The 14,906-nt window shown below is 47.3% G+C and overlaps 2 protein-coding genes across 2 annotated transcripts in view; one reads left to right on the top strand and one right to left on the bottom strand.

The window, feature by feature from the left end:
* Positions 1-14,906, bottom strand: part of LOC143362582 (protein Skeletor, isoforms B/C) — a 52,329-nt gene that overhangs the window by 29,030 nt on the left and 8,393 nt on the right. The gene's annotated exons all lie outside the window — the stretch shown is intronic.
* The window catches only part of LOC143362569 (hexosaminidase D), a 50,086-nt gene continuing 45,660 nt past the window's right edge, over positions 10,481-14,906 (top strand). The window contains exon 1 of the mRNA XM_076802851.1: positions 10,481-10,492. The gene's annotated coding sequence lies outside the window, so the exon portion shown is untranslated. The remainder of the gene's footprint in view (positions 10,493-14,906) is intronic.

Below are 14,906 nucleotides of genomic sequence, written 5' to 3' on the forward strand. Positions count from 1 at the left end.
AAGACCAACTTCTCTCCACCATAACGACGCCCGACCACGATACGTTATTACCATGTACATACCAAACAATTGTACAAGTACTTCCTATTCTTCCAACTACAATTTACTTTATTCTTGCAGCCCCAAATCAGGACACAGTTTTATTAAAAATTCCCTCAAAATAGCAACCCTGTCCAATCATTCCCGAACCGAGGGCCTATCGATCGAGATCCTGCATGGTGATACCAATCGGAAAAACAAATCAGCAGCTTCGGAACCTTCGGGTGGATCCCGAGGAATCTGGCGCCGGGTGTGTTTCCTCGTCGAGCATCGGCTCGGGATCGTGACGGACGTCTTAGGACGAGGGAGGACCAGGTCCGCGTATATCCTGAGAGGTTCGTCTGAAAGCAGGATATGATCCCGGAGTGGCGAGAGGGTGGTTCGGTCAACATTTGAGTGGGGTAAACATCGCTCAGCCGAGCTTCTTCCCTACGGTCCCTTGGCCCCGGTGATCCGTGGCCGATCTCGATGAGACTCGCGGCGGCTCGTTGTCCTTCCAACTACTCTCCCTATCCATATCTCTATCTCTCTCTCTCTCTTCCTGCCGGGGTCCAGGTCTCAGCAGGCTGCTGGGCCGCTTCTGCGAGGGAATACCTTAGCCCCCGGGCGTCCCGGCAGCACAAAGCATATTGCATGTGCTCGAAACACACAATCGCGGCCAGGGACCCGTCAGGGTTCGTTACCTTCTCGCGCCGATGGTCTTCGCTGTTTCGATCGGATTCAACCGGATCCACCCTCCCGCAGCCGCCCCCGGGCACTCGTTTAATGAGGATAGTCGTGAAAAATTCACTCGTTATCTTGCCCCAGCGTGAAACGGATACCCGGAGCCGCGAATCCGATCAAATTAACCCTCGCTTGCCGATCATGCGTTCGAAAATGTGGGTGTCACGTTGTTTTGTATAAAGTGACGCAAAATACTTTCAGTGCTCCCGTGAACCCGGTGAGACCAAGTCGAACTGTCGTTTCGAGGCGTATCGCTTCGGAATTCCCGATCCCACGGTGTCTTGTACGCGCATCGGGAACCGATTCAGGCGATACGAAAGTGAAAGTGCATCGCGCCATAGCCGCGGTCACCGTAACGATTCTCTCTCTCTCTTTTTGTGGTCCGATTAGCCGGCGGGTTATGTCGGTCCCACGAACCCGGTGTTACAAAATCGACCGAGTGAAATACTCGCCGCTGCGAACCGATGCGAACCTGATTGCAACGATATGAAAAATCTAGAATCGGTCGTTTTAACTCTCCTGGGCAGTTCTAGCCTGAAGAGTTTTTTCTCTTTCGCCTCGAGAATGTTATTTTTCGGGAATTTTTGGTGAGCCAAGACTGACGCGCTGTATCCCGCCGGTTGGCATGCGAGAAACAAGCCAGCCTCGCGATTTCTCGGGTTTCGAACGGCGCCGCGGGCTCCGAGTACGCGGGACCCATAGATTCCAGCCGGGAAACAAAGTAGCATTCAGTGCTAATTGATTTCCCAATTAGCTGCCGAGGCTGACTGAGCTGTTACAAAAGCGACGACGGACAGCAGCCCCGCTCACTCGCTCGCTCGCGTCTGCTCCACGGAGAAAATTGTAAAATTTCGCATCCCCCCCGTAATTGACGCTCCTGAATATGAACAGGGCTTCCTCGAAGGGAGCCCAGGCGACAACGGAATATTTCTCGAGACTTTTCTCGTTAAATGCACACGGCCGGAGGCCGCGCGAAGGCGGACCGAAGCCGTAAAAAGGGAAAACCATCGACTTCCCCGGATCGACCAAAAAATATTTGCCTCCGATTAATTAACGGGTCGGAATTGTAAAACGAGCCTGAAACTGGCAGACGGTACAGTCCCGGGGAAAAATTCAATTTGCCGGCTCTCGAGTCTCGTAAAAGTGTGAAACACGATCCGCGTCGTCGCCTTTCAGCTTTTCTTCACCTTGGAGCTTTTAAAGAGAACGATCCTACCCGTGAACTGATTCGTTTCGATCAGAGTCGCCCGTATGCGCGTTCTTAATGACTGGCGACGGTTCCCAGTTCAGAATCATGCTGATAGTCGTCCGTACGCTCGTGTATCTATCAATCGCAACAGCATTTATTCGATCGATCAAACAGACGTAACACAGCTTCTTTTAGACATTGATTCTAAGTCGTTCCTAATGAAACGGATACTCGGTTGAACACTGGGACTACTGAGCTCTAAAAGAGAGTTCTGATGAAATTTTTGATGTCGTGGAAACGCGAGTCTGCGATCTAATTGCACCGGGGGTCGAAAAATCGAGTTTAACGACCTACGGTACAGTGGAGCAACCTTTTATCCGAGTCTCGTTCCCGAGAAAAATGGCTTCCCGCTGTTCGGCGCAAGGAAAGCGTCTGTTGTTAAAAGTTTTCCGTCTTGACGGTTCGCCGATCCCTGTTAGCAGTTCCAGGGTTAACATTCATCGGCAACATTCACCGTCGGCAATATTTGCTCCCACAAAGGACAAGAGAAAATCGTCGACCGACAACAATTTCTTCGAACAATTATTCCAGAGAAATATTTATTCGGAACAAAGAGTTTAACACTAGGTTTACGGAGCATCAACACGTTCGTCGCCGCGTCACCCATATGTGGGTGACAGAATTATTTATGCATGTTTTAAAATGAATGTTTACGTTGATATACTCATTGTACTAAACTCGATTAGGATCTGTAACATGCAAGAAAGTTTGAGGATTACTCGGTATCGCACATTTAATGTTTTGCAATTTTTATTTCATTAAATAACTTACTTTGATTTTATGGAATTTTTTCGGGTTTCTAGTTGGCGTTCAAAGTGTTAGAACCGAGTATTTTACATGACTTTGTAAAAATAAGAGGAACGTGTCTATCCAACTTTTCAGCCATTTTTTAAATAATGTATACCCAAGGAACTGAGTTTGTTGAGTAATTCCACGTAGATGGATCTTCAGAATCTCAATAATCGTAAATGAAAAATATTAGAACCCGTCATGTTCACGGGTTCCGTAAACCTAGTGTTAAGGACCGGTGTGCGTGGTGCAGTGTGTCGGGGGTGCATCGGTGCAGGTTTTCGTTTAATCAGAGTAGATATGTTATCGGACACACGCGTTGCAGCGCAAGTGGCAGCGAGTTTTCGAGGAAGCAAGAGACGCTCTCTCATTGTCCTCGCGAGGAGAAAGCTGTGTATGCGGAGGTGGCAGAGGGCGGGGTGGAAGCTGCTACGGAGACGGCGAGGAGAGGAGAGGAGAGGAGAGGAGAGGAGAGGAGAGAGCCGGTGACTTAAGACGTTAACGAGACTAACCGGATTCATCGGCGCTCTGGAGGGGCGAGTCTTGCCCCGAGAAGGGTGAAGAAAGGAGAGAGTGCCGGGCGGCACTGATTTTAATCAAGATATGGCCTGGCAGCAGCCAACGGCGGATCAAGTGAGCCAGGGCTTATCGATTTTCTAAGTGCTCCCGACCGGCAGCCCGCCGCTGCTGCGACACTACCGTGAATCCGAAAGTAACGCTGCCGTCGCCGCTGCTGCTGCTGCTGCTGCTGCCATTCCTGATGAAACAACCGGACGTCCGAGGATCCTCGAGGACGTTCGATTGCCCTTCCACCCACGCTCCGACGGATCCTGAATCCCCCACCCTGTTTTATGCCCGCCCGAATAATCGCGATACCCTGAAGATCCAGGCGGAATTGATAACCGGGCCACTTGGCACCCCCTGATCGGGGGTCGATACTGATCAGTATTTTTTCAAGTCGAGAGATCGACTCTTCGAGCGACAGAATTTCTTCCAACGACAAGTTTACGGTAATCGTAACGCCTAATCGCGAGATCCTACGAGAGACGCCGCGCCATGAATCCTCGGATCCCTTAATCCGTGCATTGATTCGCCGCGCACCGGTTAATCCGGATAATCGTCGCAGACAAGGCAATCTCTTAATTGATCGGGCCAGACAGCCTCTGTGTCCGTCTTCCGGAGAGAATACGAATGATATTTTTTTTTTTTGTCGTTTGCCCGTTAAGAGATTAAAGCCAAGGGGTCGGCCGGCTCGTTTTAGATCCATTATACTCTCGGGAGAGGGAGACGTCGGGGCGAGGGGGAAAGAAACGAAAGAGACAGGTGAATCTCGGAGACGTGCGTTCTCGTCGTGGAGCAAATGAAGAAGAAACATTCCGAGGACTCTCTGACGGAGGGTCTGAATTTCACTAACGGAGGGGTGGGTGCAGAGAACGACGAAGCGCAGCACCGCTGTCTCGAAAAATTGCTACGGCCAAAGAAAGAGGAGTAATTTGAATAGTTTCTTGACCCGTGCGCGTTGAAAAATAAAAAACATTAACCCTCGCGTCCCAAATTTCGTTGGACATTTATATCGTTCCAGTTACAAGTACGATTAATTTTCCAAAGACCTTGGCAAGCGCTCCTCCGCGAAACGAAACTTATTCGAACCGGTGAAATATAACAGTTTCAGCTCCACGGTTTCGCAATTTTTGCTCGGCCGTATAAACAGAGTGGGGGACGGATAGGAGAAAAAGAGAGACGGAGGAAGAATCAGAGAGAGAGAGAGAGAGAGTCGAATAAAAGTGAGAGATAGCGAGGAAAAGAGATCTCACGAGTGAATGAAAATGAGGAGAAAAGGAGGGGGGGGCAGGGAGAGACGGGGGTCGGGGGAAAAAGGAGAGGAAGAGGAGCGAGGAAGAAAGAGCCGAAGAGAAAGGGAGCGAAGGGAGAGGGCATGCTGAGCTTGCAGAAAGGGTGGCTGGTGATGCGTACCATAGCTACCTCGGCAAATGCATTAAGACCACCCTGCGCCACCCCCTGGCAATATCGAACTGACTGCGCGACTCCCCTCTCTCTTTGCTGTCTCTCTCTCTCTCCTCTCTCTCTCTCTCCCCTCTCTCTCTCTCTCTCCCTCCGTGCAGGATACACCGCGTTTCTCGCGCCTCGTTTGCCGCGAGAGTAACGCGGCCGCGGTCTCGAGGCACTCTCGCGATCCACGATCGTGAACAAGCGTCGACCGAATGCTGGAAACACCGGTGACGCCTTCCGGCGGTTGCCCGGAAACAAACGGGATCCTACGGAAATAGAACTCGTGCCGGCACGACGGTCCGCGGGGCTCAAGGCGATCGGCAAACACCGAAATCGCGAAATAAAGCCGCCCCCGAGAAACTCACCCCTACCGCCTCCTATCTTTCCCCGGATCCCTCGATCTTTCCCGAGCTCTTTCGCCGCTGATTTATTGCTCCGTCTTCGGTCCACCGGAGCCCCAAGGAGCACGCCACTCGAAATTTATGGGGGTCCGGCTCGGGGGAAAGATTAAAAAATTGGTAACCGTCTCTATTAGCCCTGCAGGGGTTCGCTCAATTGCGGAAAAACCTGTTTCAGAATTTTTTCCGGACCTCAAAATATAGATTTATTCTTTGAACCGGATCAGGTTCGTCCAATGGAAAGCTAATGGAGCACACAATCAGAACAGAGAGTGCACCGGAAGAGCTCGATCAAAGATTTTCACTGAAATTGATAGAGGACGCCTCGGGAGGAATAATTGAGGAGTAGTTGCCGCAATTTCATTAATAAGCGAAAGAAAGGTAGCCACAGCCCCGACTCTGTTTACAATTATTTATGCATAGAGACGACGAGAACCTATCTTTGATCAGCCGACTGCTCGTTAAAAGCCAGCTTAGGATAATGGGCGACTTCGAAGGGTGGCGCACTATCTGAAAGATATTATCGGGAGACGGGCTTTTAAGTGACTACACCAGCTAGGGGACTCGCGCAGCGTTGAACAGGTAACTCGATAACCGGTCTCTCTCTCTCTCTCTCTCTCTCTCTCTGTTTGCCGACACGTGGTCAAGCTAAATTATTTCACGAATCCGTAACCGCGTGCTCGTTCAACGCGCACGAATCTCTTTTTGGGGATCTTTGGACCTCGTTTCGTGAAATCTTCCTTGATCGTTCGATGGTAATCCGACACGCTTGGAAAAAAGCTCTGCGAACAACAAACCGATTCAATTATAGCCGAGGCAATTTTATCATTACCGAAAATAGGGAGAGAACTTGGACTCCCATTTCTTCCAATTGGTGCGGAACATTTGCATGAGGATCCGCAGTGAATTCATTTCCAACAGCGTCGCGTGCCATTGTCGTGGTTCGTGTCGTAAAAATCGGAACAACGTGTTCTTGAGATTCCTTATTATACCGTTTAGCACAGTTTCGATACGGACCGAGTGAACCGTGCTATTAATTGCAGGCCGTGCACTGCCGCGTTCCGAACCTCTCGAATTATTGTTAATTAATCGGGCTGATGAGCTGCCAGGAGCGGAGACAAGGCTTTCACGTGTGTCGAGGACGCGGCGTTCTAATGCCCGGCACGTGACAAATGTTCCGGACCGATACCATTATCGTCGAGGAAACGTCGGTGACCGTGTCATCGTCCAGAACACGATTCACGATCGTCGCGGCGCTATTCCTCCCCCATTTTCGACACCGACGTTCCCACCAAATTCCCAGTTACGACGTAGGGCTGTGCTCTGCTTCGTACGGGACACGGCACGACCGTACATACATGTACATACACGTAGAGGATAACGTATATACACGGGGTTGGGGGGAGGCAGGCAGGCAGGCATACATAGATGCATGAATACGTGCACGCGTAGCTAGCACCTCATTCCAATCGATATGCGACGACACCCCCATGGGGAGACATTCATATCGCAGTGGAACTCAAACACGAAGCCCGGAGGAGACACGTCGCTCTGTAATATCGTCCCCTTCGGTCACCCTGATATATCTCTGTTCCATCGGTATCGGAACATTTGCCTGCCAATTTCGACCGCGTACCACGCTGCCACCCCATTTAGGCGAACACCGTACCCGCCGATCTCGCCGCGATTTTCCAGAAACTCGTTTTCTCCCGGAACGCCACAGTGGTCCGAGAACGCGATTTTACCGGGCAAAAGTCAATTTCTCGAAGTTCAAGATTTTGAAAAACTTTTTTGCTACGCGGTAACAAAACACTTGAAACCGTAAAAATCCAAAATATTATTCACTTCAGATAATTGTGGAATCGAGGGTAACGTTTTGAATGCAAAATTCTGAAATTCAAAGTGAAACTAATTATTCTAAGAACTGATTATAGAACATGATATAACAGGTTTGAACGAATGTTTTATATATATGTTTTATATAATATATATATGTTTTATATGTTTTATGTTTTGTATATATTAATAGGCGTACTTTCAGTATTTAATTAGTTTCTAAGGATTATTTAATCCGTGCGCAAATGCTGCAATATTATTAACAATTTAAACTTTGAGAAGGGCTTTAAAAAAAGTATTAAGAGCTACAAGCATTAGACTTGTTTTATATGAAAGTTTAAACAATTGCGAAGAAGAGCATATAAATTTCAGCTGCCACCTCCTGCCACCTTGTACGATAATTAAGAAATAGAAGCCCGCGGTATTCTGATGTTTGGCTATTATCGGGTCACGATGACCACTTGGCGCTTGAATGGTGGCTCGCGCTCAGATCTTTTAACAGAGCAACCTGTTTGTTACCATAGTAATTGGTTTTCTTCTAGCATAATTCTTTTCGATCGCGTTAGTCTTCAACCGAACATTCGAGTCGAAACTATCGATACAGAAGGATTTTCCTGAGTTCTATGTGCTTAAAGCATTAGTTATATAAGTATTTACACATATGCATAACACATTTATGCATATATATGCGTACATATATAAAGTAACTAGCATATTTATTTATGATTACATAATTATAATTATAAAATAAATCATATAATTATATTATACATATTAGTTATATTAGTTAAACTGAATAACTAAAATATATTGAAAAAAATGTCGATATGTGTGTCTCTTTAATGTTGACCGCAAAAAGCGAATTTCCAGACTATATGTGCGCAGTATTGAATCCGCCATTTTGAATTTTGAATATTTTTGGTATCAGATTCGTTATCGGTGACCTCAAAAACACGTGATTACCAACTTTTCGAAAGTTCCAAAGACATTTTGATTTTTGGCCAGTAAAATCGCTTTCGTTCTCAGACCACTGTGGAACGTTGCGACAACCCGCGATCAACGATTTTCCATATTTCAGAAAACTCGGAAAAACATTCGAGGAGAGTCCATTAGCCGGCATCGATCGGCGCGCGCAGCATTTCATAAAGGAAACAAAGGCGGACGGTTGGCAGCGAAATAGCAGCGGGAGAGGGGTTCGATAATGCCTGTTCAGGCACGTGTCGGCCATTTATCAACAGCAACAAAAGCATTACGCGGACCCGAAGACGAGAGCAAATTATTCCCGTGTCCGATGTGTACGGGCAATCGTGATCGTGTCCGCGAGGATCGTAACTCAACGCGGCGCAGACTCTGTCCAATTTAATTACGCGGAAAAGCGAAGATAGAAGACGACGACGACGAAGAAGAAGAAGAAGAAGAAGAAGAAGAAGGAGTAGCATTCGTAATCGAGCTACTTAATCTGGGATCCCGGTTGAAAACTCGACCGCTTAACGCGACGGGGGTCGATTTAATGGGGGGCAACATCTTTCCATCGAGCAGCCGCGTCCCCCAGAAATTGGAATCGGCGACGGGAAAACGCGAAAGACGCGGATAATGCGCTCTCGCGACGTTGCATCCGCGATCACGGATCTCCTCGGGCAATACCGTTCCATTAGTTAAATTGTTTCCGTGATACGCCCCCGCTTCTCTCCTCTCCCTTTCTCTCTCTTTCGCAGGCCCTTTCATTTCACTTTGGCGCAGGATAGACGGCCGAACGATGCAATTCCAGGTTATCCACTCCCCCGGAGCAGCCGATAAGAAAATAGCATGAAAGAAGAAAGGGAGGCCCGTCCCGTGGGGGGATATCCCGGTGATCATTTGATTGCGGATAGATTAAGGTACAGGGGACGAAGGCTGTAGGCCGCCTCGACAATGCAAACCCGACGTTTTGTATTGGCCGACACACAGTCAACGCGCCGCGCCGCGCTCTGATCCCACGATGAAATTGGACTTTTCACGATCGAGACACACCGGCTGCTGGGGGACGAGGATCTTGATCTGTCTCTCCACGTCGGGGATTCCCTGATACCCAAAGCTTTGGAGAAACTTTCTGCTCCCGTCCGACCACGTGGCACACGGCGTTCTTCCTTCTTTCATGCTGCAAACAACGGAATTGTTTGCCTAGATTTAAAAGCGAATTTTTCAAGCCAATATCAGGTTGTCGCATATTTCAGAATGCAAATGTTGCGAAGCTTTTTGCGATCAAGGAACGGTACAGCAACCGCCTGCAGGTTCATCATTGTATACCATTTTAATTTTCTGTATGAACGGAAAAATAAAGATATTGAAGGCATTGTGCGACGTTTGCGGAGAATACTCCGTGAATCAGGATTTTCAGGGAGGACCGAGGTGACCAGAGGGGAGGACGTCTTCGGGGTTGGCCGCGGGAGCGGAATGGCAGCGGCGTTAATTTGCGACAGTGCCATTACGCTAAGCGGCCGGCCACAGGTGGGACTGTTAATCGATTAGAGAAACAGCCGATCGAGAAGTCCCTCCGGTTCGCCCCGAATCGGTCGTTTACATCTATTAACAGTAAACCGCACGAAGTTCGGGGTGGCCTGGTCGTGCACGCTCCGCTGGGAGCCGCGCATCTGGCGTGCGAGCAACAAGTACACGCATTAAATGTACACCCGTTACCGACTCCAATTACTCGGAGTACCCTGTCTCCGCGCGATCGCACGTGCACACGCGATCCTCATCTTTGCTGGGAGCAGGTTTCACACATTCGAGCTTCGATTCCGCTTGCAATTTCAATATCTGTCGCGCGGTCCGCTCTCCCACCGTTGGGGATCCAGAGGTTCGCTTCTGCGGTGGTGGATCATCCCCTGAACGATCATCTGTTTTCCGGAGGAAATTGCTACTCGAAAAAAAGAAACGAACGCTTCCGGTCAGCTTGCAACGTTCCCCTACTCTCCTTAACACTAGGTTTACCGGAGCACTAACACAGACTATTTTGCATCACTTTGTAAGAATAACAAGAGAACCTGCTACCCAGATTTTTAGCAATATTTTTACAATAATGTATACCCGAAGAAATAGATTTGCTAAATAATTTCTCGCGTATGCATCGTTGGAATCTTAATAATTTTAACCCTTAGCACACGAATGGCGACTCTGAAGCACCACCAGAAATTGTTGTGGCATTATTTCAAAGAAATTACAAAATATTTGTTACATTACAAAATATTTGTATTTAACAGATCGCTAAACATTCAAATACTGTATGTAGAAATCGGATCAGTTTCGTTTGAATAAATTGAAAATATTGTAAGACGGAAGAGAGATTTAATGTTACATTGAAAATAGTGCCGAGTGCAAAGGGTTAAGTTAAAAATATTAGAATCCGTCATTCTGACGGGTCCCGTAAATCTAGTGTTCGAACAACGCGCACACCTCTCGCGTCGAGTCTGTACATGTATTCGATTGTGATCGTGATCTATCAGCGGCGCCGAGTTTCTCGATCCAGATCGCGAACAACGGAACGACGACGTACCGAATTCCAGGTCTCTGAGCTAATGATTACAGGATGGCGAAGCATTCATGTCAAGGCGCGGTGAATGCAAGAATAGGACTAATGACTGTAATTACTGTGAATCCGATCACCGCCCGACAAACAGAGACCGTATTTCCTCGCTGACAATAACCGACGCGAAATTGATCGAATCATTTCGAGACCGAGGTCAAAAATCCTCGGAGACGACCGAGAAGCACACAAGTTTGCTCTTCAGGTTCCACAGATATCTCTCGAATACAGTCGAGCAAATCGGAGGGGGCGGAAATTTTCGAAAGGTGTACAAATAATATGAAACTACAAGGTTGATTCGGTGTGTCCGGATGACCTGTTCCAGTTCAGTTGAAGAGACAACGCTGGATCAGCGATGAAACGACGCCCCACCATCCGGCGCCGACGCCAATGGCTGAGCCCCTGGACCACGCAACCCACTACTCACTTGCGTCGAGCGAACCAAACTATGCAAGTGCATATTTCATTTATTGCTGCTCTCTACTTCTCTGAAAATTCGAGATAGGATGTATCAGAGAATAGATCTTTAACACTAGAACTACCAAGCGTTAGATGGTACACATTGGAATTGGCATACATTGCCTCGTAATAACAACAAAGTTGCATTCGTTTAGATTTGCTACCAGTTTCGTTTAAACATCTATTTCGATAGGGAAGTTTATCAAGAACGTTCCTCACGGAAACCTATTTGTAATTTCAATATTTCTAAAAGAAAAATCTACAAGGAAATTAGAAGTCATTTTGACTCATCCGGTAGTTCTAGTGTTAACCCTTTGCACTCGACTAACCCTTTCAACTCCAAAACGAAACATTTCTTCGGACCTAGAATATTTCCATTCTATATATATATATATTTTTCGTGTTATACATACGAAAATGATGCAATTTACTCGTACAATACCGAAGTGTTTAGTCATTTGTTAAATAGAAACAAATTTAATAATGTAAAAGATCTTTTGAATACCGCAATTTTTAGTGGCGCCTTACAGTCGCCGTTCGAGTGCTAAGGGTTAATCATTTCTGAGCAACAAAGCGTGCTTGTTAATTATCTAGCTACCTCCGAGAACGTGTTTAAATATTACTACTGAGAGACTGACAGACAAATGGTTCGATATCGAGTCTTGATGAACACATCCGTGAATCGAGGGAGCGCGCGCGCGCGCGCGATATATTCCGTCCGATGTTTATGCAAAATGCCGCACGGTCCATCAACAGGATGTCGGTGTATCGATTGTTAGTCGCCGCGGAAGTGGAGATTCACGGGACAAATGAAATCTCCAAAATGCATTAAAATATTTACCGACGCTCGACGCTGCGCGCCAGTCGTTTATGATAATCCGGATTAATAATTCGTCGGATCGAATGGATTTCAAGTTGCGTTATAATCTCCCCGACGTGAAAGAAAGCGAGCGTGATATGCATCGAGCTGGTTGGTTCGTTTGCGCGCGCGCAACGGCCGCATCGGGGCTTTTACATCGGGTGCAGGATGCAGCCGTTGCACACACACACACACACACACGCACACGGGAGAAGAGAGTAGAGAAAGGAGAGAGAGAGAGAGAGAGAGAGAGATATCTGGTCGAGGGATTCGCGCACGCGTACCGCGAGTTTACATACTACACACGTGTTACTATAGATGTTACTACGGCGAGTACTCTGTAATCTGACACACAGAGTACGGAGATTGAACCTGACTGAGCGAGACTCGTTCAACCGGAAGTAATCCCACGGGAGAGCAGGATGGGAAAAAAAAAACGAAAGGGGGGAAAAATTGTTCGATTACTTTTGCAACCGACGGCCGCGCCGTCTCGCGGTCACTATACCCCACCACATCCTCTCTGCGGTTTTTAATCTGAACCGTCGCCATTATGCGTCCCGAGTCGACTAATTTCTCAGTGCGATTTTCCCAACAAAATTTTACAAACCACCAACCTGAGACTTATACCGGGTGCTACTAGACTCCGGAGATTTTTCTGCACAATAAAAATGTGTCAAGCTGATCGTAACAGATGGAGACCCCAAATTCTTTGGTTCAGCATCGGCACCTGAAGGATTAAAATCGGATTTCAAAATACGATCGAGAAGACTTCTCTTTCTTGAAGAAGACTTGGCTCTCCTCCTGAGAAAGCATTGTAACAAAACGCGTCGTGTTCCACGGTACAGGTGTATTTTTTCAGCGGAGTTCCAGGCGAACTCGGATTTAGGTTAGCGTCGCGGGTGGAGGTCTCTCGAGGAAAATCGCGGCGGAAAAATCTACGGATTACACGCGATACGCGTCACGTAACCGAGCGACAAGTGTCCGGTAATCTGTAAGCCTGCGGATTGGACACAATCGAGCCCCCGACTGCTGACCCGGAAGTAATCCCTGGAAAGGAGATCAAAAAAAAAAAAGCCCCGTAGCTTCGCTACTTGTACGGGCGGAATATAATACCGGTGACCGTGTGCCACTGGGGGGGGGGGGCACTATACTGCCCCTATATGTATAAATGCGCACTCGAGTAGACCTTATGGGTTATTTCAGATGGACGTGCCCCGCGAGTGTATTGTCCGATTCGAGATTCGTCGAGTGCCGATCGAGCACTCGAGCGCTGCTTTATTGGAAGCTACATGTGCGCGTCAGCTCTCTATCTCTCCCTCCCTCTCTCCCTCTCTCTCTCTCTCTCCTCTCTTTGGCAGCCCGGCGCGAGTACACAAGGTGTCCCGGAAGTTTAGCAGGATCCCTGCGCCCTTTCGCGGACGGTTACAGTCCCACCGAAGGGATGTATCCGTTTAATAGCCTTTTATTAATCCGCTGGACCACGGATGCGGTGCGAAGACCGCGAGGACTTCAATTTACAAACTTTTAACCAGTTAACTGTGGAATTTAATTTTCAAGATCCCTCGCGGCGCGGAATTAGAATCAAACAGTGACGAATATACGCGTCGAACGCAGGCCAAACGCGGCTATTGTAAAAGCCAAAGCCCTTGTAAGCCCTTATTCGATAAGAAATTGAAGATTCGTTGACGTTAACCGCAATAGAGTTTCGGATCGACGTGTATACACGTCGAACGTTCTTAACTGGTTAATACAATAATAATAATAATAATAATATTGCTTTATTCAGCCTTACAGCCAAGAATTGGACTCGGTTTACAATATCCTATAATTACAACAAAATAATTTTATCTTTCCCGGAAGGTTTGCTAAGCTGGCTCGTATTTTTGAGAATCACTTTACGACTGAACCACTTGAAACTAGCAAAAATATATTATTTATTACATCCACTCTCTAATGAAATCATTTCACAATTTACAAAAGTTTCGAGCATCGACTGTATATTTGCGTTGATTGGAGAATTGGCCGAACCTCGAAATTATTTGTCCCCGTTTCCAAGCTGACTCCTATTTTTGAGAATCACTTTACGAATGAACCACTTGAAACTAGCAAAAATATATTATTTATTACATCCACTCTCTAATGAAATCATTTCACAATTTACAAAAGTTTCGAGCACCGACTGTATATTTGCGTTGATGGGAGAATTGGCCGAACATCGAAATTATTTGTCCCCGTTTCCAAGCTGACTCCTATTTTTGAGAATCACTTTACGACTGAACCACTTGAAACTAGCAAAAATATATTATTTCTTTCATCCACTCTCTAATGAAATCATTTCATAATTTACAAAAGTTTCGAGCACCGACTGTATATTTGCGTTGATGGGAGAATTGGCCGAATTTGTCCCCGTTTCCAAGCTGACTCGCATTATCGCGACTCGTCTTGCTATACTTGCAACGCTGCATTCCCCAATTGGAAGAGATCCGTTTCGAGAGTAGAATCTCGCTGGACTCGAGGATACGCGATCAAACATTTCGAAAGTCCGCGTTCTCTTCGAGTTCCCGACGGAAGCGGAAGACTATTAGCGAGAATTTCCAAGTCCGCGAGAAACGTTTCGTGCCGTGAAGGGAACTGTCTTTTTTTCACCCCCCGACGGTTCTCGCAAACTCGATAAAGCATATTTCAGAGTCTGCCAGCGGCGGACAACAAAGGGAGCACAGACGGCGGAGGAGCAACTTTGCGAAAGAAAGTATCCGAAATAAAGCGGAGAGACACAACCAGGGGGGGGGGGGCGGTCGTAGAACTTCATTTGGAGTTGATCCACCGTGAACAATCGTTTCTGCCGTTCCGGTTTTAATTCGCTGCGGAATGTTCTCCCCGTTCGCGAGCAATTCACAAATCCGGGCACGTCCGGGTCGTTCCACGTGGTTTCTACGAGCCGCGAGACACGAGGAACGTTACTTGTCGTCTACACACCTAACT

This window comes from Halictus rubicundus, chromosome 17, assembly GCF_050948215.1.
Source record: "Halictus rubicundus isolate RS-2024b chromosome 17, iyHalRubi1_principal, whole genome shotgun sequence".
NCBI lineage: Eukaryota > Metazoa > Arthropoda > Insecta > Hymenoptera > Halictidae > Halictus > Halictus rubicundus.